We start from the raw sequence: 25,467 nt of genomic DNA, 5'->3' as shown, positions 1-25,467 counted from the left end.
CTGTTGTGTTGTCTCCGCTCCATAGCGACTCCATGGACACGTCTCTTCAAAAATGACACACCTTCTTCTGCAAACATTCTGGTAGTGTAACCACAGAGTTTTTTTGGTAAAAATACAGAAATGGTTTACCCTAGCCTTCTTCCAAGCAGTAAACTAGAGTCCCCACCCTCAACTCTCTCCCATACTACTGCTGCCCAGCAAAGGTGAGTTTTGACTTTTAGCAGATTGTCTTCCATTCGCTAGCTACTGCCCAAGATAGGAATGGAATGGATATGCCTCTTCTTGACTCTCCATCCCATAGAGTACTGAGAGTGGTAAAGTACTGGAAACTCTCCAGATGTGACCCTGAGAGGGGCTGCCTGGATCATTAGCTAAAAAAATTGTTCAGTCCACATCTACCCACTCCTCAAACCACCAGTGATTGTCCATCCACCTCTGTGCACCAAACAGAAGCTCCTTACATTAACTTTAATCACTTAATCAGTTCGTCCCCTCCTACCTTACCACAATGCTTTCCCAGTACATCCCAGACCACACAGTTCACTCCTCTAGTGCTACTACGCACTGTATCTTGAGCTCTGCTGTCTCACCGCTGACCTCCTCCTCTAGCTCCTCCGCTCATGTCCTCCTCTAGCCTGGAACTCTTTCTATGTGAAAGGCCATCATTCTCCCCACTTTCAAAGCCTAATTAAAATCACATCTCCACCAACAGGCCTTCCCCAAATAAGCCCTTGTTTCCCATACTCACTCTTCCTTCTCTGTCACCTATGAACTTTGATCTCTACTCTTTAAAAACTTAATATTCATATCACCCTCAGCCCCACAGTACGCATATACACATCCATAATTCATTTTAATGTGTCTCCTCCTGCTCTGTTATGTAATCTACTTGTAGCCAAGGATTGTGTCTACCAATTCTGTTGTATTGTCCTCTACAAGGGCTTGGTACAATACTGTGGATGGAGTCAAATTGAATAAATACCACTGATGAATTGAAGGTATAATTGAATATGTACAAGCAGCGTGGCTCAGTGGAAAGAGCACGGGCTTTGGAGTCAGGGCTCATGAGTTCGAATCCCAGCTCTGCCATTTGTCGGCTGTGTGACCCTGGGCAAGTCACTTAACTTCTCCGTGCCTCAGTTCCCTCATCTGTAAAATGGGGATTAAGACTGTGAGCCCCACGTGGGACAACCTAATTCCCCTATGTCTACCCCAGCGCTTAGAACAGTGCTCGGCACATAGTAAGCGCTTAACAAATACCAACATTATTATTATTATTATTATATGTATATATGCATTAGTGCTGAAATAGGTATAAATACCTAAGTGTTAAGAATGGCTGTTGAATGATGCAACAAAGTGCACTGGGAATTGATTGGGATTGGCTTCTTGAAGGAGGTGGAATTTTAGGAATGGTTTGAATTTGTAGAGAGCTGGGATCTGCTGGACATGGCAGGGAGGGAGTGTGGGTTCAGTGAATGATGTAAGCAAGAATACAGAGAGCACAGTTCAGTTAGAATAGGATTTGGGTAGGAGCAAAAAGTGTGATCTGGGGAGTGGCTGGTTAGAGCTGGTGGAGAACTTAGAACAGTAATAATGATAGTTGTGATACTGGTTAAGCATTTACTCTGTGCCAAGTGGTGCAGTAGATACAAGATAATCCAACCCTGATCTCTCTCTTTATGCAATCTCATATTTCCTCCTGCCTTCACGACATCTCTACTTGGATGTCCTGCCTTTACCTCAAATATAACATGTCCAAAAAATAATTTCCTATCTTTCCACCCAATCCCTGCCTTTCCCATCAGTGTAGACACTGTCTCACAAGCCCATAATCTTGGTGTTTTCCTTGATTTCTCTCTCCCATTTAACACACATATTCAATCCATCACTAAATCCTGTCGGTTCAGCCTTCACAACATCACTAAAATCTGTCCTTACCTCTCCATCCAGTTGACTACCCCCTTAATCCTCCTCCTTACTGACATCCTAGACTCCTGTCTCTCCCTACTCCGTTCTATAAGAGAAGCAGCTTGACTTCATGGAAAGAACAAGAGCTTGGGAGTCAGAGGACGTGGGTTCTAATCCTGCCACTTTTCTGCAGTGTGACCTTGGGCAAGTCACTTAATCTCTCTGTGCCTCAGTTGCCTCATCTGTAAAATGGGGATTAAAAGTGTGAGCCCCACGTGGGACAACCTGATTACCCTTTATCTACCTCAGGGTTTAGAACAGTGCTGGACACATAGTAATTGCTTAACTAATATCACTATTATTATTACTATACTTAACTCTGCTGTCTGGATCATTTTTCTACCAAAATGTACCATGTTTGCCCACTTCTCAAGACACTCCAGTGGTTGCCTATCCACTTCCACATCAAACAAAAACTCCTCACTATTAGTTTTATAGCACTCAACCATCTTGTCCCCTCCTACCTCAACGCACTACTCTCCTACAACAACCAGCTCGCACTCTTTGCTCCTCTAATGCCAACCTCCATGATCTTGTCTATTTCAACGCTGACCTTTTGCCCATGTCCTGCCTCTAACTTGGAAAACCCACGCTCTTTGTATGTGACAAGTACTAGCCCCCTTCCAATTCTTATTGAAGGAACATCTCTCCCAAGAGGCCTTCCCTGACTAAACCTGCATTTCCTCTTTTCCCACTTTCATCTGCATTACCCTGACACACCTTTATTCATCACTCCCTGCCCCCCGTTCCCTGCCCCCAGCCCCAGGCCACTTGTGTACATATCTATAATTTCTTTATATTAACATCTAGCTCCCCCTATGAATGTAAACTTACTGTGGGAAGGGAATATGTTTGTTATATTGTTATTGTTATATACAGTGCCATGCACACAGTATGCAATCAATATGATTGATTCATTGATAATCAGGTCAAATTTAAGCATTTACTCTGTGCCAAGTACTGGCATAGATACAAGATAGTCAGGTCAGACACAGTCCCTGTACCTACTTGGGCTCACAGTCTAAATAAGAGGGAGAAAAGATACTGGAAACCCATTTTATAGATGAGGAAAATGAGGCACAGAGAAGTTAAATGTCTTTTCCCAGCAGACAAGTGGCAGAGCTGGGATTAGAACCCAGGTCCTCGAACTCCCGGATCCATGCTTTTTTATTACTATTATCAAATGGAGTTAAGTTGTTTCTGATTCATGGTGACTCTGTGGATATATTTTCTCCAGGACATCCTATCTTCTGCTTTAATCTGTACCCTTGCTAACAATTCTTACATTAGCAATCTTATGATTTCTATCCATCTAGCTGTTGGTCTGTCTCTTCCACTTTTTCCCTGAACTGTTCCTAGCATTAGTGTCTTCTCCAGAGAATTAGTCCTCCTGATGGTGTGTCCAAAATATGCTAATCTAAGTGGAGTCATTTAGCCTTTCAAAGACCACCTTGGTTTTTGTCTTATGCTGTCGAGTCAGATCTGACCCATAGTGATGCCATGGACACATGTCTCCCAGATCACCCAACCTACATCGTTCTGGTAGTGTCCATAGAGTTTTCTTGGTAAAAATACAGAAGTGGTTTACCACTGTGTCCTTCCACACAGTAAACTTGAGTTTCTACCCTCAATTCTCTCCCATGCCGCTGCTGCCTGGCACAGGTAATTTTTGACTTATAGCAGATTGCCTTCCACTCACTAACCATTGCCCAAGCTAGGAATGGAATGGACATGCCTCTGCTTAACTCTCCCTCCTATAGCTGAGACTGGTAGAGTACTGGAAATTCTCCAAGTGTGAACCTGAGAGGGCCACTTTGGCTTGTTGTGTTCCAAAACCAATTTGTTTGTTTTTTGGGCAGTCCTGGAACTCTCAGAAGCCTTCTCCAACACTACATTTCAAAAGAATCTATGCTTTTTCTATACTGTTTTTTCACTATCCAGCTTTCAGATCCATAGATTGTTACTGGAAACACCATATAATTGACAATATGTATTTTTGTGGCAATTGTTACACCGACACATTTCATGATTTTTTACAGGCTCTTCATAGAAAATCTTCTTAAAATTAATCTTTGGCATATTTCTTGACTACTAGTTCCTTTATTGTTGATTATTGATCCCAAGAGAGAAAAATTGTCAACTATTTCAATCTTCTCTCCATCTGCTATAATTGTGTTTAAAATTCCAGTTCTCATGATCTTTGTTTTCTTGATGTTCAAATGGAAGCCTGTCTTTTTGCTCTGTTCCTTAACTTTCAATAACTAAGCCCTTCAAATCTTCTTCCCTTTCTTTTGTAAGATAGTATCATCAGCATAACGAAGGATGTTTATATTTATTTCTCCAATCTTTACTCCCTGTTTGTCTTCATCCAGTCCTGCTTCTCTCAGTATGATTTCGGCATAAAGGATGAGAAGATAAGGGGATAAAATTCATCCAATGATAAATAGTTTCTGGTTATGCAGAAGGAAAGTGTCAGTCTTTGGAGGAGTGAGCAGACATGTTCTAAATGCCTTTTAAAATGATGATGTCGCCAGGACTCTTTTAAAGTGTAAAGTTACACAAAAGGGCACCATCTACTTTGCAAACTCCCCTCTAAACTGTAAGCTCCTTGTGGATAGGTAACATGTCTGCCAACTGTGATTCATTATACTCACCCAAGTGCTTAGTGCAGTGCTCTGCATAGAGTAAGTGCTCAACAAATACCACTGATTAATTGAACCACCACAAATACTCATCATATACAATCATTGTAATAATGAATAGAAGCTTATTACACACTACATTACCCAAAAATGAAAAACAAATAATCTGGAAACATACTATGCAGTCCTTGAAAGTGAATTTCCTATCTTTAAATACCACCTTTCACAGCACCCTTCATTTGAGAAACATCATGGCCTAGTGGAAAGAGACTGGGGCTAGGAGCTAGGTGACCTGGGTTATCATCCTGACTCTGCCACTTGCCTGCTATGTGAAAATACACTGTTATGATTATTTATTACCATTATTATCATTATCTTCACTGTGCTTCAGTTGGTTCATTTGTAAAATGGGGATTGAATATCTGCTTTCTCTCCCCGTCAGATTATGAGACCTATGTAGGATTATGTGCAGTGCTTGGCACATAATGAGTGCTAAACCAGTCCCATAATTATTATTATTCATTCATTCAATAGTATTTATTGAGCGCTTACTATGTGCAGAGCACTATACTAAGTGCTTGGAATGAACAAGTCAGCAACAGATAGAGACAGTCCCTGCCATTTGACGGGCTTACAGTCTAATCGGGGGAGACAGACAGACAAGAAAAATGGCAATAAATAAAGTCAAGGGGAAGAACATCTCGTAAAAACAATGGCAACTAAATAGAATCAAGGCAATGTACATTTCATTAACAAAATAAATAGGGTAATGAAAATATATACAGTTGAACAGACGAGTACAGTGCTGAGGGGATGGGAAGGGAGAGGGGGAGGAGCAGAGGGAGATGGGGGGAAAAGAGGGTTAAGCTGCGGAGAGGTGAAGGGGGGGCAGTACAGGGTGTAGAGGGAGAAGGGGAGCTCAGTCTGGGAAGGCCTCTTGGAGGAGGTGAGTTTTAAGTAGGGTTTTGAAGAGGGGAAGAGAATTAGTTATCATTATTGAGGGGAGAAACAGAAAGAAATAAGTATCTAGTCCAGTGAACTTCCCCCAGTTCCAATTAAGCACCCTATTTGGTACAACACAAAGTTGCAGAGAGTTAGAGCAATTCTTCAGTTTCATGTCAACGAACCAAAAATGGGAATTCATTGACTCCACAAAAGGATTTGATTTAGTCATGTAAGTTTCTGAACTATTCTATTAGCACATATGGTCAACCTACTGTTAAATCCCAGTCCTGCTTTGAAAACAATGGCTAGAGTAACAAAATGAATAGCATACCAGTGTGACATCAATAAAGGTTCTTGGCACAGTTGTTTTGTATCTCAGCATCTGTTTGGCCTTTATTCAGAATATTAATGTGTTTCGCTATTGATAGCTATGATAGCAGCATTCATGGAGCTTGATAAAAATGGCCTAGGCCAACTTACAGCAAGATGAAAAATTGTTCTAGTCAGCATGTACGAAGGGTGCTGTAGTGGGTAGTCATGGAGATGGTCTGCACTGTTGCCAAAATGACTCTTGAAGTGGTAGTCCAGGAACTGGACATTGAAAAAAATAAAAATATAAGGAATTCCATCACTTAGCAGATGAAATTTCCATCTACACTAACAGTAGCAGCAAAAGATGCTGGGAGACCTGGTGGGAGGTTTCCTTCTCTCTGTGACATTGACCCTAAAATTCAAGTGTATGCCAACATCCTTAAAAGTATCCATCAGTGGTTTTGATGGGGAATCCAGACAATAAACTTAGCTCTGCTCACACAATGTATGTTTCTTGCTGTTGGATAGCTGCAGGAGGATTCTTTGTAAGTTTGTTGTGGGCAGGGAATGTGTCTGTTTATTGTTGTACTCTCCCCAGCAAAGTAAGTGCTTTATACACAGTAAGTGCTCAATAAATATGATTAACTGACTAACAGCTAAATCTCTGCCACTTGTCAGCTGTGTGACTGTGGGCAAGTCATTTAACTTCTCTGTGCCTCAGTTACCTCATCTGTAAAATGGGGATTAAGACTGTGAGCCCCACGTGGGGCAACCTGATTCCCTTGTGTCTACCCCAGCGCTTAGAACAGTGCTCTGCACATAGTAAGTGCTTAACAAATACCAACATTATTAAATATGCTCCAAGTTCAGACTAAAATCAGAGACGTCACTTGATAATGGGATACGAGGAATTTCTGCTTGGAGTTCTGGCTAACAGTTTGTTTTGAACGTTCAAGCTTTAAGGTTCTGTAATTATCCCCTCATGATATTTCTGTGGGAGCTGAGGAATTACATTTACTAGTTTGCACACATTAGTCAATTGGAGTCCCCCACTTCCCAAATCAATAAGTCTTCTGCTGCACCACTCTCAGAATTCCCCATACCTCCTAACTGTGTGTCTGGTGGAACAGCGGGTTATGGAAACTCTGCGGTAGTCAAACAGCATTTGGTGTGCCAAAATATAGAACTGATCTTCGGATGACTAAATCTCTGGACCCATAAGCTCCCAAATCCTCTGGAGATGCCCAGAACTAAAAATGGATGGTTGTTATTTTGTTAGTTATTATTTGTCAAACACTGTACAAAGTGCTGGGGTAGATACAAGCAAATCAGGTTGGACCCAGTCCCTGTACCACATGGGCTCACAGTCTCAGATGAGGTAACTGAGGCCCAGAGAAATGAAATAACTTACGCAAGGTCCCACAGCAGACAATTGGCAGAGCCGGGATTAGAACTTGGGTCCTTCTGGCTCCCAGGCCAATTCTCTATCCTCAAAGCCACGCTACTTATGCTGCTGTGATTCTCTCCCTAAACTTCTGCCTAGAGAGACTCCAGAGTCACTTTAGGATTGCCTGGACATTGGTCAGCCTTCACTCTTCTCCCTTTCTCACACACGATTTGTAGGTATACTACTTACTGCTCCCAAGTCCCTGCACCCCATCAGAAACACTGCTCTACACCTGAATCCCAAGCATCCTGACTGGAGATGAAGAGGTCATCAGGGAATAGCTAACCACCCCCATCCTGGGGCTGGCCACAGGCAACTCATGGGAAAAACACTCCTGCCTAAACCTGCAGCTCCTTTGTAGACATATAGACAGGGATTGTCATTATCTGTTGCTGAATTGTACATTCCAAGTGCTTAGTATAGTGTTCTGCACATAGTAAGAGCTCAATAAATACTATTGAAATAATATGGACCACATGATCCCCAGCACCTGAAGATTCTCCTCCACCCCCTACCACAGCAGATCCCAAGATCTGAAATCTCAACAATAATTCATAAATCCTTAACAAGATAACAAATGAAAACAAATCCAGTTGAAATCTTTTTTCCCTGGATCTACTACTACCCTCTCCAGGACCCTCTGTACTTCCCTATAAACATGCAGGGGCTCATGTTCATCCACCTTAGGGGCAGAAGCCTCCCTCTTCCAGACCCCTACTCCCTGGACTCCAAGTCTCCAGGGATCCTCTCAGATCCCTCCCTGTCCCCTATCTCTGTCCAGGGCCCACTGCATGAGCTCGACCAATTTCCTGCTCTCCTAGGCATGAAGTTCTCATTCCCTCATTTCAAGATGGTCAAGGGTCACCCTCTTACCCCCAACCTGGCCCATTTGCTTCCTCCCCACTCCTTCTCTCCAACTGGTTCAGTTAGGCCTTCAGGGAGGGACACATGGAGTGACTCTCTTTGCTTCCTCTTTCCTCTCCTAGGAGTGGGTGGCGCTAGTGAAACTTATCATCACAGTGGCCATTATTGGTATGCTCCCAGTCAGTTCCCTTAGTTCACTACCAACGGAGTTAGGGCAGGCATGGCAGAAGCATTCAAATCAATGTTGAATTTCCAGCTCCTGTTTGGTTTCTGGACCTGCCACCAGGACATTAGTATGCAACTACCATTCCACCAGATGTGTTGGCTCAATGAAGATATTGATAACTTCGTTCCCTCTAGCCCATGCCCCAACAGGAATTTGTTACTGCCTTTAGGTAGAGGTATTTTGACTATATCTCTCTTGATGTCACTTACTTCTAAGCTGTCAAATGCCCACAGTGGGAATCCAGTGGAAATGACTCTGACGCCTGGATTTGTAGACACAGATTTTTCCCAATCCAAGACCATTCCTTGGAGACACAGAGCTTCCACCATTTCAAACCCCTTCTGATCTCATGGCCCTTCCATCACCCTCCCCACACTCATGCACATGTTCTCTCTCTCTCTCTCTCTCTCTCTCTCTCTCCCTCTCTCTCTCTCTCTCTCCCTCCCTCCCTGGAAGCAGATCCAGTTCCTGGTTTTCGTAGGGGGAGTAGTCCCTCCTTCCCTGATCCTCATTTCTCCACACAAAACTCCAGAAGCTCCCAACACGGTTCTTTTGCTGCTGAAGCTGTAGCTCAGACAGAATCTGGATGGCAGTTTGCAAGGGGCCAGTGACCCCCACAACCCCTTCATTCACTCTGACAGGGGCACCAGTGACATTTCCCTATTTCTCCGATGCATCCAGGCATTTGCCAGATAGACTGGCAGCTGCCCAAAGACTACATCACCCAACTGCATATCTAGATCATAAACCAGGGGACTTTGGCTAGGACCATGCCTCCAGCAAGTGGATTCCATACTCTGTTCTTCCAAAACATCAGAATTGTTCACCTTCTTATTGCAGGGCACTTCCTGGTATTCCTCTGGCCCCACTGGGATTGTACCTTGCTGTGTTCTTACCCATGTACAAAGTCTGTCTATCATGGCTTAGGGGTGCTCATTAAATCAATGGCATTTATTGAATGTTTATAGTGCATAGAACACTACACTAACTGCTAGGGAGAGTACAATATAGTAATATTGTTTTACATTATTCTTGACCTCCAGGAACTTATAAACTAACACTCTTATGGAAGTCAGCTATTTTCCTTACTTTGCTTTCTGGAGAATTCACCCCAATCAAGGCCTGGTGATCTTTTGAGCTGTGAGAACATATCTCTGGCTCCGGAGTTGCCCAACAGGCCTTGGGCCCAAAGGGGTACACCACTATTTACTCTGGCCCATCTCCTACCTGTCAGTCATTACTCCCACTCCATTGGTGCTGGTCCCAACTTCTTTACCAACACAGCCTGATCAGTGGGTATAAGGGAGATAACAATTAACAATAGTAATAACCACAATAATAATAATGATAATATGTGAACTTTGTTAAGCACTTACTATGTGTGCCAAGCACTGTACTAAGTGCTGGGGAAGATTCAAGATAATCAGGCGGGGCACAGTCTTTGTCCAACAAGGGGCTCACAGTCTGAAGAAGGGAGAACAGGCATCAAATCTCCCTTTGACAGGTGAGGAAAGTGTGAAGCATAAAGTTTAGTGATTTGTTCAAGGCCCAACAGCAGACATCTGATGGACCTGGGATTCAAATCTTGGTCCTGTGACTCCAAGGCTCACACTCTTTCCTTTAGGCCATGCTGCTTTCTTAATGATCTAATAATGATCTCATAATGATTTCTTCCACTGATCCCTCACACTAGTTCCCACCGATTCCTCAAGGCATCAGGGGAATTCAAAGTTTCCTCCCCATTTTTCTTTCCTCACCCCTTTTGAATGGTTGGAAAACCCTCCAACCTCATTAGAGGTGGAGTGAACTGCCATGAGTAACTGACTTGGTATTTGCTAAATTTGAAAGTGAGTTGTTTCTTTGCCAGTTTAAGTCTTCATATGATTTGTTGTTTTGTGTTGCATAGTCTTAAACCACATTAGCTTCTTCCACCTCTTCTCAATGTTCTGTATGCCGGAATTGACCCCAGGTGGATCTTTAGTTAAGTATTGTTCCCCTCCCATATTTAAATTTGGCATGACTTACAATGTGGCTGCCATGAGTGCAGCTGAAAAGATTGATGTGTGGCTTGTACTGTATGTGTTCACATCTCTGGCTAAACACTGCAGTGATTATATGCAGTGCCTATATATTTCAGAAGTTTTCCACCTTGACTGAGTGAGCTGGATGATGTGTTTTCCACAAGACAAGGGATGGTATTGCTGATAGACTGTTGCAGAAGAGATTGGTCTCTTGTTTTTCAGAATCGAGGCCAAGCCGCATAATTGAAAGTTGTGTTTTACAATCTCTTTATAATTTTTGTGCTGATCACCTTATTGACTATCTCCCCAATTCAGTTTCCCTAAAAATCCCAACTTAATATCAGTATTATGAAGATTATCAGTATTGGCTGAACATCTACTGGTGACGGAGTACTGTGCTAGGAAACTGGGGGAACATCTAAAAGAAATGTAAAATGTGATCCCTACATTTGAAGGAGCTCGCGATCTAATGGGAATAACAGTGTCCGATAGTTAATAGAACATGAGGTCCTAAATCAACAATAAACTCAAGTGGATGTATAAATTGATAAATGAATAGACAAGTGCATAAAAATGATGAGGTGGCTTGCCGGGGTGGCATGATTGGGAATTTGTTGGGGGAGTAAAGTAGGTAATGCCTCCTGGGGAAGGTGATTTTCAAAAGGGTTAGGTATTGTTCTGTCATCCACCCCCTCAGCAGGATTGACTTGCAGTTGCTATTTTAAAACTGCAATACCTGTTTTTCTGGACTTCACTGTGGATCTCATATCTTGTATTTTGATGTCATGTAAAAAGTGTAGGATTGAATGGCTCAGAAAATGGGAAATCAAGTTTGTGTCAGGCCAAACTTGAATACAAGGTGAGGGCTGCAGGTAGGAGGGCACTGGTGATCACAGTGCTGCACTTTATGGGAGAGACACCACTGTCTGTAGAATTAGAGAGTTGTGTTTTCCTCTTGCACTGTGAGCTGGGCTCTGAAGCAGAAGCCAAGTTGTGATACACATTGTGGGCAGTGGTATTTGTCTTTTTATTATTTTATTGTATTCTCCCAAGCACTTAGTGCAGTGCTCACCAGACAGTAAACGCTCAATGAATATGATTGAATGAATGAACCAGTATGCTGGCTCCACAATTGTATGGCTAATCAATCTATCCAAGGCATTTACTGAGTGCTTACTGTGTGCGAGGCACTGTGCTAAGTACAGGGGAGAGGACAATATAGTAGATTGACATGATCCCCTGTTCTTAAGGAATTTACACTCTAGTGGAGGAGACATACATTAAATTAGAGTACAGAGGGAAAGAAACAGAGTATAGGATTGGTATACAAGGGCTGATGTGGTGGGAGAGGGTTCATAGCCAGTGTTTGTGGGATATGGACTAAAGTGCATAGGCAATGAAGAAGGGAGAGAGAATAGAGTGGGGAAGTGAGAGGTCATTGTAATAATAATAATAATAATAATAATAGTGTTTGTTAAGTGCTTACTATGTACCAGGCACTGCACTAAGCACTGATGGGGAATATAGCAAATGGGAATGGACACCGTCCCTGACCTAAATGGGGCTCACACTCTTAAATCCCTATTTTACAGATGAGGTAACTGAGGCACAGAGAAGTTAATTGACTTACCCAAGGCCACACAGCAGATGAGAGGCAGAGCTGAGATTAGAACTCATGACCTTCTGATTCCCAGGCCCATGTTCTATCCACTCTACCATGCTGCTTCACAGTATGGGAAACCTCCATGTAATTCTCCAATGGAGCTGCATACTTGTAGTCAGGGTTGCCAGCATGCCCACAATCTAATTGCCTAAACCCAGTGCCCAAAAGTCACTCCTACCAATTCTTCCTTCTCCAGACAAAAATTTAACCAATCTCATCACGGCCAAACTGGAGCTCCTGTGAGGTGAGAAACAGAAAGTTTAGGAAATGGAAACTACTGCCCAAAGCAACACTGAATTGCTACCATAGTTCGGTCACAGTGATATGCTTACCTTTCCATGAGAAGGAATGATGGCCAGAATGGAGCTGTCCCCCTCATCTTCCTCTCTCCCTTTCCCCCACCACACACATACACAGAATCTCATATCTACAGAAATTCACCTCTTCACACACTGTGACGCTGACTTGCCATACTGCCCCTAGAACACATTCCTTTCTGTCCCCATTCCTGACACAGTCCCCAAGAAACTTATGCATAAACCGGGAACACAGTTTTACAGATACACAAACATGAAGGAAATAGTAGAGAGGCAACAGCCACACACAAGTAGGCCCACATTTAGAAGGCCATACAGGAACAGAAGAAACCACATGTATTCATCAGAAATCACATGTCTAAAGGGACACACACACGCACATATGTATATACATGTACTCTCACACACACACTCTAACACACACTCAGAAGCACACTGATCCAGGCTCAGTGAGGTGCAATGATAGAAATGAGACACAAACACAGAGGCATCTTCCATTTGTAGATCAAGTACTTTCCAGACTTGTAGGCTGCATTGGAAAAGTTTCTGCTTACAGTTTCAAATGTACATGTGTAAATTATATTGAATAAAACTACATATTTCATCACTCACTTCCATACCTTTTGGTAATGTGGAATGAATCGGACAGGATATCATCAACTGTTGGTGTTACCTGTCCTAAAAAGCTCATAGCTCATTTTATTGGGCACTTTTTCAAAGGGATAAAGACACTCCTAAGTTTTTTGTCTTGGAGATGTGCATAGGACTGGTGGAGATATGTGTGGGTTTCAGGAAGGTGTATGTGAGTGTAGAGAGAGTGATATTTGTTAAGCACTTACTGTGTGCCAAGGAATATACTAAACACTGGGGTAGATATAAATCCAACAGTCTCTGTCCCACAGGGGTCTCACAGTCTAAAGGTGTATGTATGTTGTGGTGGTGGGCAGGATATGTATATGGATGAAGATAATTCCAATAGTTTTCTTAACCACTAGAGTTTTCGATATGACATCCCAGATTATTTCCATTCACAAGTCAAACTTCAGTGTCCTGCTGAAAAGAAGAGCCCTGAACATATTGATGAGAAATCTCCCTTGCTGGTCTGAGTTTATTTGAGAACCTCATGTTCACATATTATTTAAATTGGATGATGTTTCAATGTGACTGAACAAAATATGTTGGGTTTTTTATTATTTTTCACTCCAGTGAATCCCTGCCAACATTTTATACAATATTGAACATTGAACTCATAGTTATTTACGCAAAAGGAGGATTGCCTGCATTTTTTTTTGTCTCATTTATTTACTAGGTTATTGCCCGATTCCGTGCCATGTTGGGTAGGTATTTGCTCAAGATTCACCCTTTAGCCACATGAATTTAAAATTTCCAGCTAAAGATTTCCCCTTTCTATCTACCACTCTAATATCTTCAATCACTCAGTCCCCTTTGTTGGCTCAAAAACACTATTTTTAAGACTGTGTTTATTTAGGTAAGGAAATGAGGTTATTAACGGCAACATCTGTTCTCCTAATGTGTTAGTCTTCCTCTACATCTGCTACCTCAGTAGGGTGTCTACATGACTCTTCGAGGGACCAGTAGGTAGTCTAAAGAAGAAAATTTGTCTTTTCTGTCTGCTGTGTGGTTATTAAATTCAAAAGCAATCAGTCCTTAAATAGTAGGTAAAAAGTCCTCAGATGGGAAAACGTAGAGGTTCGTTTGGATTATCTACATTTTACTGTTGAAGTGGCAATTCTGGATTACTCGGCTGTGAAATATGATTGTAAAGACAGTATACACAAGGTTAAAGAAGGCTTCTCTTCCCAGGGAGCCCAGCCCAGAGGCAGAGAGGACCACAGTTGGCTGCACCCCTTACCTGTTTCAGTGACTGAACGAGGCAAACATCTCTCTAGTCCTTACAACTTTACCCCGAGAGGATCATTACATTCTCGAGCCATCCAGCCGTAAATTGGGGCAGACATGTTTCATTGCATGAATGAGGAGTTGTAGTTCCCCCACAAGTGGATCAATACTGAGAAAAGGGACTTTTATTGGTCTGGTAACCTCAGGAGAACTGCCACTTTGGGAAGATTCCCCCAATGTCAGAACAAACTTGGAATGGTCAAGGAAGACTGGGCAACCTTGGAGATGGCAGGGGAGCTGAGACATCCCAGCCACTATTCACATGGTTTTCATTCGTTAAAGTGGAAAGTTGGAAATCACACGCAGGGGCTAGGCTCAGCTGACGCATCCCTGGAAGCAGGTTAACTGGTTAGCCCCTAGCAGCCCTGGTATTCCCTTGCCTGAGTCTCCCTCTTCCACCCACACCGCCCCTCCTCACCCGCCACCCCTCTAGATCAAGCAGTATACACCACTGGGGTCTGCTGCACATAGTGAGACTGGATGAGTGCAGAGCAAGGTGTTCCTATGCTCCATTTCCATATCCATATTTAGCATATTTAAATTGAGAATGTCATACTGCTGCTGAGACATCCCTGTTGGTTTTTGTACTTATATCTTCCTTCTATAGACTTTCTTAGCTTCTGTTATGGACTATGTGGAACAGCCTGCCACAGTTCTGGAGAATAATTTTTGGTAGCGGCATTTTGGCATTTCACTATAGAATTCTTACAATCCAGTAAAAATTCCTACACTCTTTGAAGGAAGTCATGCATTTTCCTGTTTAACCTTTCTGAAGGAATGCTCCCTAGACTTCCCTTGTATCGGTTGGGCTGCAAAGGTCATAGCTGCCGTGATGCATTCTGATGTGAAGCCACATATTCAGGTAGTGCATGGTTAATTGTATTCTTTAGTAGGCTGGCCAGAAGGATGCTGTCTAGTGATTTGTGGGCGATAGAAAGACCTGCAATGCCCAGTGCTTTCCCTAGCCCACACTCTCCCATTTCTTCTTAATATAGTAAATGTGATGGTTTCTTTTAAGTTTTCTGACATTTCTTCAGTTCCTGTGCAGAAATCTGAAAATTAAGTTCCCCTTTTACTTGGTAGATTTTGTAGTTTTTGTAGTTATTCCTGTTTTTTTGTTCTTATATTGTTTTGTCTTTATCACTTCAATCTTTCTTCTTGTGCTTGGTGGTAACTCCCTGAGTTCCTCTTAATCTAAGGCAAGAGGACATATCTAATGTATCTTCAATCTTCCTCAGTGCTTAGAACAATGCTCTACACTTAGAAGGCACTCAGGAAATGTGATGGATTGAATTCAGCCTGTCCACTGACAAATGAACCCAATGGGAAGATTCTAGGAATCAAGCTAGGTGACAAGGAAAAAAATCTATAATGAGACAACAAATTAGAACTTCTTATTAAAATGAGCAAGTAAACAAATGATTGTAATGCCATTTAATAATTATGATTCTTCTGAGAACATTTGTCTCATTCCTCTTTATTACCAGCTCAAGAAGCATTCCAGAACATTTTAAACAGAGGAATCCACTCATTCATTGAGTTTGAAATGCTCCAGAACTTTAATTAAAGTGTATCAGTCACTCTGCAGCAGTTGCAGCAGTTTTTGCTTCTGCATGCTTCATTAGGCATGTTATCTCAGCAGCAACTACCAGGTGAGAGTTGCTTCTGTGCCAGATTCTGACTAGAGACTTGAAGCTTTGTCCATCCACCTCTGGGGAAGAACCAAAATGACTCCAAAAAAACCACTACCCAGAAAGCATGGAAATCTCACCTATTATAAAGAGACTAATCCCAAGGGAGACCCTCTTTGAAACCTCACAGAATACGATCATCAGAAAGAAAAATCTAATGTTGAGTTGACTATTCCAGTTTCTTCCAATGCTTTTCAATTGGATTTTTATTATTTTTTCTGTTTGGGCTTGCTCTTCATGGTCCAGCGAGGTAATGCTAACGCACTCATGCTAAAGGTAAGCGATGCATGGTTTTCCTTCTGGCATGTAGTTGTTACTTTATCACTATTGCCAACATCTCTGTCTTTTCTATCTGATGACCTTGTTCTTTATTTTCTCCAGCAACAGGGGAATTAATCACCTGCACGGTTGCGGAAATACAGTTCTATCGTAGTAATTCCTGTTTGAAATTCCCTGATTAATTTCTCAGTTCTCTACTCTGAGGCTTATTATTGCTTCAGGCCATTTATTTATACCCAACTCAGAAAATTATATATAAATGAAATATATGCTCATATATATACATATATATATGTATATATATGTATGTATATGTATATGTATATATATCTACTTATTCTATTTAGGAATATTCTAGTTAGGATTATTTTGAACATTCTAGTTAGAAATATTTTTTGTTTTTGCCTCCTCCTCTAGAGAGTAAGCTTCCTGTGGCCAAATAATATATCTTTTCTTTATTCTGTACTTCCCACGTGCCAAGTAATATGCCACTTGGGCACTCAATAAATGTTATTACCTCAACTATTACTGGAAGAATGATACTCAAGTTCTGTGGCAGAAGTAGTAAATCTGTTCCATATTTAATTAAAATAATAATCCATTACTTCAAAGGCTGCTTTAAAGCGATCATTCCCTTCCTCAGCTTTACTAGGGCTAGAATTTGGCAGGCTTAGTGAAGAGAGAGCAGTGGGAGGTAGCAGGGTGGTTAAGGGTTCTGGCTTCTCAGTGAGACTTGGCTCAGACTTAGCAATCTTGAAAGACGGTCCCTCCAACCAAGTGAGTTTTCTCACCCAGTATGTTCTTAAGTTTAAAGTCTGTTGGACTGTAAGCTTCCTGAGAGCAGGATTGTGTCTATCAAGTATATTATATGATGTATATAATATTATAAAACATAATATGATATAACTGTGCCTACCAAATATAATGTGATTCACAAGTGCCTCATTCAGTGCTCCACACAAAGTAAGTGCTAAATAAATATCACTGATTTGTTGATTACAAAATTCAGAAATTTTGTTTAAAATGCTTAAATATCAAAATGCCAAAATATTCTGAATACTCAAATCAATGGATCAGTGGTATTTTTGAACAAACCCATACAGAAAAAATAATAAAAATCCAGCATTAGAGGGAAATGGAATAGTCAGCTCAAAATTAGATTTTTCTTTTTTCAGTTGCTCATAATCTGTGAGGATTCAAAGAGAGTCTCACTTGGGAATAGTCTCTTTATAATAGGTGAGATTTCCATGCTTTCTGAATCATGGTCCTTAATAATAATAATAATAATGTTGGTATTTGTTAAGCGCTTACTATGTGCAGAGCACTGTTCTAAGCGCTGGCATAGATACAGGATAATCAGGTTGTCCCATGTGAGGTTCACAGTTAATCCCCATTTTACAGATGAGGGAATTGAGGCACAGAGAAGTGAAGTGACTTGCCCACAGTCACACAGCTGCCAAGTGGCAGAGCCGGGATTCGAACCCATGGACGCTGACTCCCAAGCCCGGACTCTTTCCACTGAGCCACGCTGCTGTGCTAGACCCAGGTTGGACACTTACTGTGTGCAGAGCACTGTACTAAATGTTTGGGAGAGTACAATACAACAGAGAAGATAGATATCTTCCCTGCCCACAGAGAAATTGCAGTCTAGAGGGGGAGACATAAAATAATTTATAGATATATACATAAGTGCTGTGACAGTGGAGTGGATATCAAGTGCTTAAAGGATAGAGTAGCTTGGGAAGCAACAAGGCCTAGTGGAAGGAGTATTCATTCAATAGTATTTATTGAGCGCTTACTATGTGCAGAGCACTGTACTAAGCGCTTGGGATGAACAAGTCGGCAACAGATAGAGACAGTCCCTGCCATTTGACGGGCTTACAGTCTAATCGGGGGAGACGGACAGACAAGAACAATGGCAATAAATAGAGTCAAGGGGAAGAACATCTCGTAAAAACAATGGCAACTAAATAGAATCAAGGCAATGTGCAATTCATTAACAAAATAAATAGGGTAACGAAAATATATACAGTTGAGCGGACGAGTACAGTGCTGTGGGGATGGGAAGGGAGAGGTGGAAGAGCAGAGGGAAAAGGGGAAAATGAGGGTTTAGCTGTGGAGAGGTAAAGGGGGGATGGCAGAGGGAGTAGAGGGAGAAGAGGAGCTCAGTCTGGGAAGGCCTCTTGGAGGAGGTGAGTTTTAAGTAGGGTTTTGAAGAGGGAAAGAGAATCAGTTTGGCAGAGGTGAGGAGGGAGGGTGTTCCAGGACCGCGGGAGGACGTGACCCAGGGGTCGATGGCGGGATAGGCGAGACCGAGGGACGGTGAGGAGGTGGGCGGCAGAGGAGCGGAGCGTGCGGGGTGGGCGGTAGAAAGAGAGAAGGGAGGAGAGGTAGGAAGGAGCAAGGTGATGGAGAGTCTTGAAGCCTAGAGTGAGGAGTTTTTGTTTGGAGCAGAGGTTGATAGGCAACCACTGGAGTTGTTTAAGAAGGGGAGTGACATGCCCAGATCGTCTCTGCAGGAAGATGAGCCGGGCAGCGGAGTGAAGAATAGACTGGAGCGGGGCGAGAGAGGAGGAAGGGAGGTCAGAGAGAAGGCTGACACAGTAGTCTAGCCGGGATATAACGAGAGCCCGTAACAGTAAGGTAGCCGTTTGGGTGGAGAGGAAAGGGCGGATCTTGGTGATATTGTAGAGGTGAAACCGGCAGGTCTTGGTAACGGATAGGATGTGTGGGGTGAACGAGAGAGACGAGTCAAGGATGACACCGAGATTGCGGGCCTGAGAGACGGGAAGGATGGTCGTGCCATCCACGGTGATAGAGAAGTCTGGGAGAGGACCGGGTTTGGGAGGGAAGATGAGGAGCTCAGTCTTGTTCATGTTGAGTTTTAGGTGGCGGGTCGACATCCAGGTGGATACGTCCTGGAGGCAGGAGGAGATGCGAGCCTGAAGGGAGGGGGAGAGGACAGGGGCGGAGATGTAGATCTGCTTGTCATCTGCGTAGAGATGGTAGTCAAAGCCGTGAGGGCGAATGAGTTCACCAAGGGAGTGAGTGTAAATGGAGAACAGAAGAGGGCCAAGAACTGACCCTTGAGGAACTCCAACAGTTAAAGGATGGGAGGGGGAGGAGGCTCCAGCAAAGGAGACCGAGAATGACCGGCCAGAGAGGTAAGAGGAGAACCAGGAGAGGACAGAGTCCGTGAAGCCAAGGTGAGATAAGGTATGGAGGAGGAGGGGATGGTCGACAGTGTCAAAGGCAGCAGAGAGGTCAAGGAGGATTAGAATGGAGTAGGAGCCATTGGATTTGGCAAGAAGGAGGTCATGGGTGACCTTAGAGAGAGCAGTCTCGGTAGAGTGGAGGGGACGGAAGCCAGATTGGAGGGGGTCTAGGAGAGAATGGGAGTTAAGGAATTCTAGGCATCGATTGTAGACGACTCGTTCTAGGATTTCCTGGATCTCAGAGGATCTGGGTTCTAATCCCAGCTCCACCACTTTTCTGCTGTGTGACCTTGGGCAAGTCACTTAACCTCTCTGTGCCTCAGTTTCTTCCTCTGTAAAATAAGGATTAAGACTGTGAGCTCCATGTAGTACAGGGATGGGCGTCCAAGGTAAATATCTTGTATCTACCCCAGGGCTTAGACCAGTGCTTGGCATATAGCAATGCTCAATAAATATCATAATTATTACTATAATTATTACAGATTCAAATGTGTAGGTGACAGCAAAGACAAATAGAGTAGGGAAAATGAGGTTTTAATCAAGGAAGATCCCTTGGAGGAAATGTGATGTTAATACGATTTTGAAAGTGGAGAGAGTGGTGGTCTGTTGTACATGAAGGGGGAGTAAGCTCCAGATTAGAGAGAGGATGTTGGAAAGAGGACAGTAGTAAGATAGATACTACTGAGATACAGTGAATAGGATGGCATTAGAGGAGCAAAGCACATGGGAAGGGATAGAGTAGGGCATCAGCGAAGTAGGATAGGAAAGGTGAGGTGATTGAGTGCTTTAAAATCAATGACAAGGGGTTTCTCTTTGATGTGGAGGTGGATGAACAACCATTGCAGGTTTTTGAGGAGTGGGGAGAGTTGAACTGAATTTTTATTTAGAAAAATGATTCTGGCAGCAGAGTGATATAAGGCCTGGAGTGGGGAGATACAGGAGGCAAGGAGATCAGCGAGAAGGCTGATGGAGTAACCAAGGTAGGGTATGATAAATACATAGATCAACATGGTAAAAGTTTGGATGAAGAGGAAAGGTCAGCTATTAAAGATATTGTGTCTAGTTTGAGGGTCAGTGGGACATCCAGGTAGAGATGACCTGAAGGCTGGAGAAAATGCAAGACTGCAGAGAAGGAGAGAGTTCAGACCTGGGAATCAGCCACATAAATATGGTGGTTGACGTCTCCCAGGGAGTGGGTATAGATGGAGAATAGAAGGGTAACCAGAACTAGTCTCGAGGACTCCCACAGTTAGAGGGTGGAAGGCAGGGGACAAGCTTGCAAAATAGAAATAAGAGGAAAACCAGGAGAGGACAGTGTCAGTGAAGCCAAGGTTACATAATATTTCAAGTTTAGGATAGTCCACCAAGTCAAAATTTCCAAAATCTCTGATTTTGAATATTATTTCAGCTGGTATGTATCTTAAAATTTGTCATTCTACTGTACCCCCAAAACCTTTTTGTGTTCAACAAGAAGTTCCGATGATCTGTTTTGAGATCCGAGAGCCTGCCAAACATCATTGCACTTTCTGAGTCAGCAGCAGTTCCTCAACCAAAGGGCACACTTTACGTTTGGAAATCTAATCAGGTGAAATTCTTCAAGATGTGTCCATAGAGGAGCATCTTGTGGTGTCTCCTGGTCTAGTTTCTGCATAATTTACATTACAAGGGTCAGCAGAACCTCTGCTCAGGGGGTGGTTCCAGGGATGTGGGAGGTGGGAATTTCCTCCAGAGCTGACCCCCAGGCAGGGGGAGTGGGAACGGCAACAGTGTAGGGACATGTGTAGATTTCAGAGTCAGGAGAGGCCCAGAGAGCAGTTACCCAGCTATGAGACCTCTTTCCTGGAGCTGATCCCCCAGATGTGCGGCAGCAGTATGTGAGCCAGTACAGATCTGCTTCCGTTTTCAGGCATTCAATCATTCAGTAATATTTATTGAGTGCTTACTGTTTGCAGAGCACTGTACTAAGCACATAATTCCTGCCACTGGGTCTTGCATGGGGCCACTGCTGTCCTGGAGAGGCTCCATGACCCACTGTTAGCGTGGATTTGTGTTGAGAGGGAAAGGAGCAGGAGAGCTACTGTCAGTGCTGCCCTGAACCTGCATCATGAACAGACCTTTGTCAGATTGCATCATATGACTGGGTTTGAGGTAGGGGGCATTAGAGGAGGAGCCATGTTAAATTGGCATTCAACCCCTTCACCTCAGGGTTCATAGAATCAATGGGCTGTCCAGACAACTTTGTAAGCCAACCAGCAAATTGCCCCAACTTTCACTGACTCAACTAGACTAAATAATGTGTCACCCAAATTATCTTCTGAAATGTTGCAGGAAATTTCATCATTTGCATTTCTAAATGCTAGGAGTAAATTTATCCAATTGCAGTCAATGGATACCTGGCAATTTACTATTGCTAAATAGCTGCTTATAGAAATGCTTTACTTTATTTTTTTACCTAAATTCTGTTAGTAGGAATAAGCTTCCCAGCCATGCAGTGAAAGTTATATGTTGGTATTAATGGATGAGAGGTGAACTTTGAGGGTATTAGGAACAAGTCCCACGTTGTTCAGAGAATTCCCTAGCTGGAACAGGTGCTGAATGCACCCTCTGGGTCAGACCTGAGGATTTTATTTGTCTATGTTTTTTTGTCTGTGTAGAGATTATGGGGTCACAGAAAATGACCCAGATGTTTCAGGTAGATTTGAATGGGATCTTAGAGAGTCTGGATTCTTCGAGAGAAATGAATTTTCTAGAGCCAGACCTAAATCCACTTGCCTAGTCACATTTCCCAGCAGAGGTGATACCTTATTTCTCAGCCTAGACACTCAACTCCCCTTTCTTCTCACTGGGTCTGTCATCTATCCTCCAGGGTTATTTTTGAAGGGGATCCAATATACTAATAGTATTAAATAATATTTATTTCTATTTATCTATTCTATTTATTGTGATTAAGTTGTCTTGTTTTAGTCCGTCTGTCTCCCCCAATTAGACTGTAAACCCGTCAATGGGCAGGGATTATCTCTATCTGTTGCCCAAATTGTACATTCCAAGCGCTTGGTACAGTTCTCTGCACAGAGTGAGCAGTCAATAAATACTATTGAATGAATCAATGAATGAAATAAGCACCATATGTGTACAGGTTATTATACTAAGCACTTCGAAGGATAGAGCAGCATCAAAAGGCACAATCTCCACTGTCAAGGATTTACAATCTGTCAGGGGAGACAGATACTAGAATACATTACAAATAGAAGAAAGACAGAAAAGAGGACATGAATATGCAACAGTGATTGAAGAAGAGGTATGTAAAACATGTACACAAGTGCTTTGGGGTTTTTTGAGTATTTAAGCATTAAAGTGGTGCCAAATTGCTGAATAAGCAGAAGAGAGAATATAATCCATCCTAGTAGTAGAGTGCATATTGTATGCAGAGCATTTCCATAAGCACTTGGGCGAGTATAACATAATAGAATGGGTATACATGATCCCAGGCTTCAAGGAGCTAATAGTCAAGTGGAGGAGAGAGATATTAAAATAAATTACAGTTAGGGGAAAAGGAAAAGTTTACGGATATGTACTAAGTGCTGTGGGGCTCTGGCTGGGGTGAGTAACAAGGTGCTCAAAGGCTACAGAAATTTGTGCATAGGTGACATAGGACACAGAGAAAAGTGCAAATAAGATGAGGAAATGAGCAGTTAGTCAGGGAAATCCTCTGGCAGGAAATATGATTTTAATAGTGCTTTGGAAATGAGAAAGTGATGAAACTGCCATGCCAAAAGCAGTGGAGATGATCCCCAACAAATGATGGAGAATAGTAACTATAGCAGTAGAAGTGGGAATGCTAATGATAACAATAAAAATAACTCTTGTGGTATTTGTTAGGTGCTTACTATGGGCAAGCACTGTATTAAAAGCTGAGGTAGATACAAGATTATCAAGTTGGAAACAGTACTTGTCTTACATGATTGCTCCCAATCTAAGTAGGAGGGAGAACAGGCATTGGATTTCCATTTTACAGATGAGGAAACTGAGGCACAGAGAAGTTAAGTGACTAAGATCCCATAGCAGGCAAGTGGCAGAGTCAGGAATAGAATCCAGGTCCTATGACTCCCAAATCAGTAGTCTTTCCTCTAGACATTCCTTAAGCAGAGTGGCTTAGTGGAAAGAGCATGGGCTTGGGAGTCAGAGGTCGTGGGTTCGAATCCCGGGCTCTGCCACTTGTCAGCTGGGTGGCTTTGGGCCAGTCACTTCTTTTCTCTGGGCCTCAGTTCCCTCATCTGTAAAATGGGGATAAAGACTGTGAGCCCCACCAGAGACAACCTCATCACCTTATATTTACCCTAGCACTTAGAACAGCACTTGGTACATAGTAAGCACTTAACAAATAACATCATCGTTAGAGAAGCAGCATGGCTCAGTGGAAAGAGCCTGGGCTTGGGAGTCAGAGGTCATGGGTTTGAATCCCAGCTCTGCCACTTGTCAGCTGTGTGACTGTGGGCAAGTCACTTAACTTCTCTGGGCCTCAGTTACCTCATCTGTAAAATAGGGATTAACTGTGAGCCTCACGTGGGACAACCTGATTACCCTGTATCTACCCCAATGCTTAGAACAGTGCTCGGCACAGAGTAAGCGCTTAACAAATATCAACATTATTATTAAGAACCTGAGTGTTGCATACTGTACTAAGTGCTATGAAAATGCTAATGATATTACCCATAAGGTGCTTACATTCCAACAGGGGAGAAGGATATGCAAAATGGCTTATAAATATCTGGATCATTAAGAAGAACAAGGATAGTGGATTGAATATGCCAGGATTGAAAGTACAATTAAGTGAGCATTTATACTTAAATACTATATTTGATTGACAGAGAATCTGTATAAGTGCATATGTGTTAGGGGTGATTGTAAGGTTGCAGTGACTTGGGCTGAAGGGATTTAATTAGCTTGTTTCAGTAGGTGGTAATTTAAGAGGGCTGGGAAGAAAGAGGAGCTATGGTCTTGGGTATTTGGTGGCAGGAGAGGGAATCCCAGGCTGTAGAGGGATTAGGGATTCAGAATCAGAAAATTCAACAGTTAGAAGGAGAGCTGCAAAATAGGCATATGGCTTGTTCATCTACAACTCTCTTGACAATATTTTTCAGATTTCTCCAATTAAAACATTGGTTTATTGCCTGTCTTTCCCATCCCCTCCTCTCTTGATTCCCCTCAGGCAGGATTTAAGTGGTTCGAAAATCTGTCTATTGCATCCTTTGCACCTATGACACAATCCCCTTTGGTTGAGTGATGGAGGAGGTGTGGGTTGGGCTATTTATTCCAGGTCCCACAGTTTTTTCTCTCATGTCCGTTCTCACAGACCTCCATTCAAGCCTCCTTCCTCAAACACACATTCCAGGACCATATTCCCAGTGTGCTGTATACTGTACTCATCACCCACTGAATCCTGCATCTCATTTTGTTAGGCACTCCCAGTTCCACAGGTCTCCTGTCTACCAGTCCTATGCTCTTTCTCTAGAACTTCAAAAATCTGAAGGGAGTTTGGAAATGAGCAGTTTGGATGCCCTTGTTGGAGTTTGGAGGAGTGGGCTTCTGGGAGTGGAAAGAGCAGGAAATGAAGTCAGGAGAAAAGGGTCAGTTCCAGCGGATGCTACTGGAAGGACAGAGATGGAAGGTGAGAGGGGTGTTTTTCTCCTCTTAGAAGCCTGGCAGAGTTTCAATACCTTTTGAAGAAGCTGAAAAAAATAAAGTCTGACAAAAATTGTGAACAAGTGGGAGGGAAAATACTCTCCAACTCCTACCCAAGGATTGCAGCCTTTTCTTAGGGCCAGGCAACCTGGGAGGATGAATCTGAGCCACGTCACCACACTCAAGACCCTACCCAAGCCTGCCCCCCACCTCTCCACCCCCTCCTCTCTAGCAATGCCCAAATCAAGCCTTAATGGGGTTAAGAAAGGGAA

General features: G+C 42.8%; 1 protein-coding gene and 1 non-coding gene across 2 annotated transcripts in view; one reads left to right on the top strand and one right to left on the bottom strand.

Moving 5' to 3' along the window:
- The window catches only part of CTNNA3 (catenin alpha 3), a 1,377,490-nt gene that overhangs the window by 1,091,818 nt on the left and 260,205 nt on the right, over nt 1-25,467 (top strand).
- Nucleotides 3,644-3,781, bottom strand: LOC114810399. The gene has a single exon (XR_003758099.1). It is a non-coding gene; the product is annotated as a small nucleolar RNA SNORA7 (small nucleolar RNA).

Source organism: Ornithorhynchus anatinus, chromosome 3, assembly GCF_004115215.2.
Source record: "Ornithorhynchus anatinus isolate Pmale09 chromosome 3, mOrnAna1.pri.v4, whole genome shotgun sequence".
Lineage (NCBI taxonomy): Eukaryota > Metazoa > Chordata > Mammalia > Monotremata > Ornithorhynchidae > Ornithorhynchus > Ornithorhynchus anatinus.
This window is presented reverse-complemented; position numbering and strand designations above follow the sequence as displayed.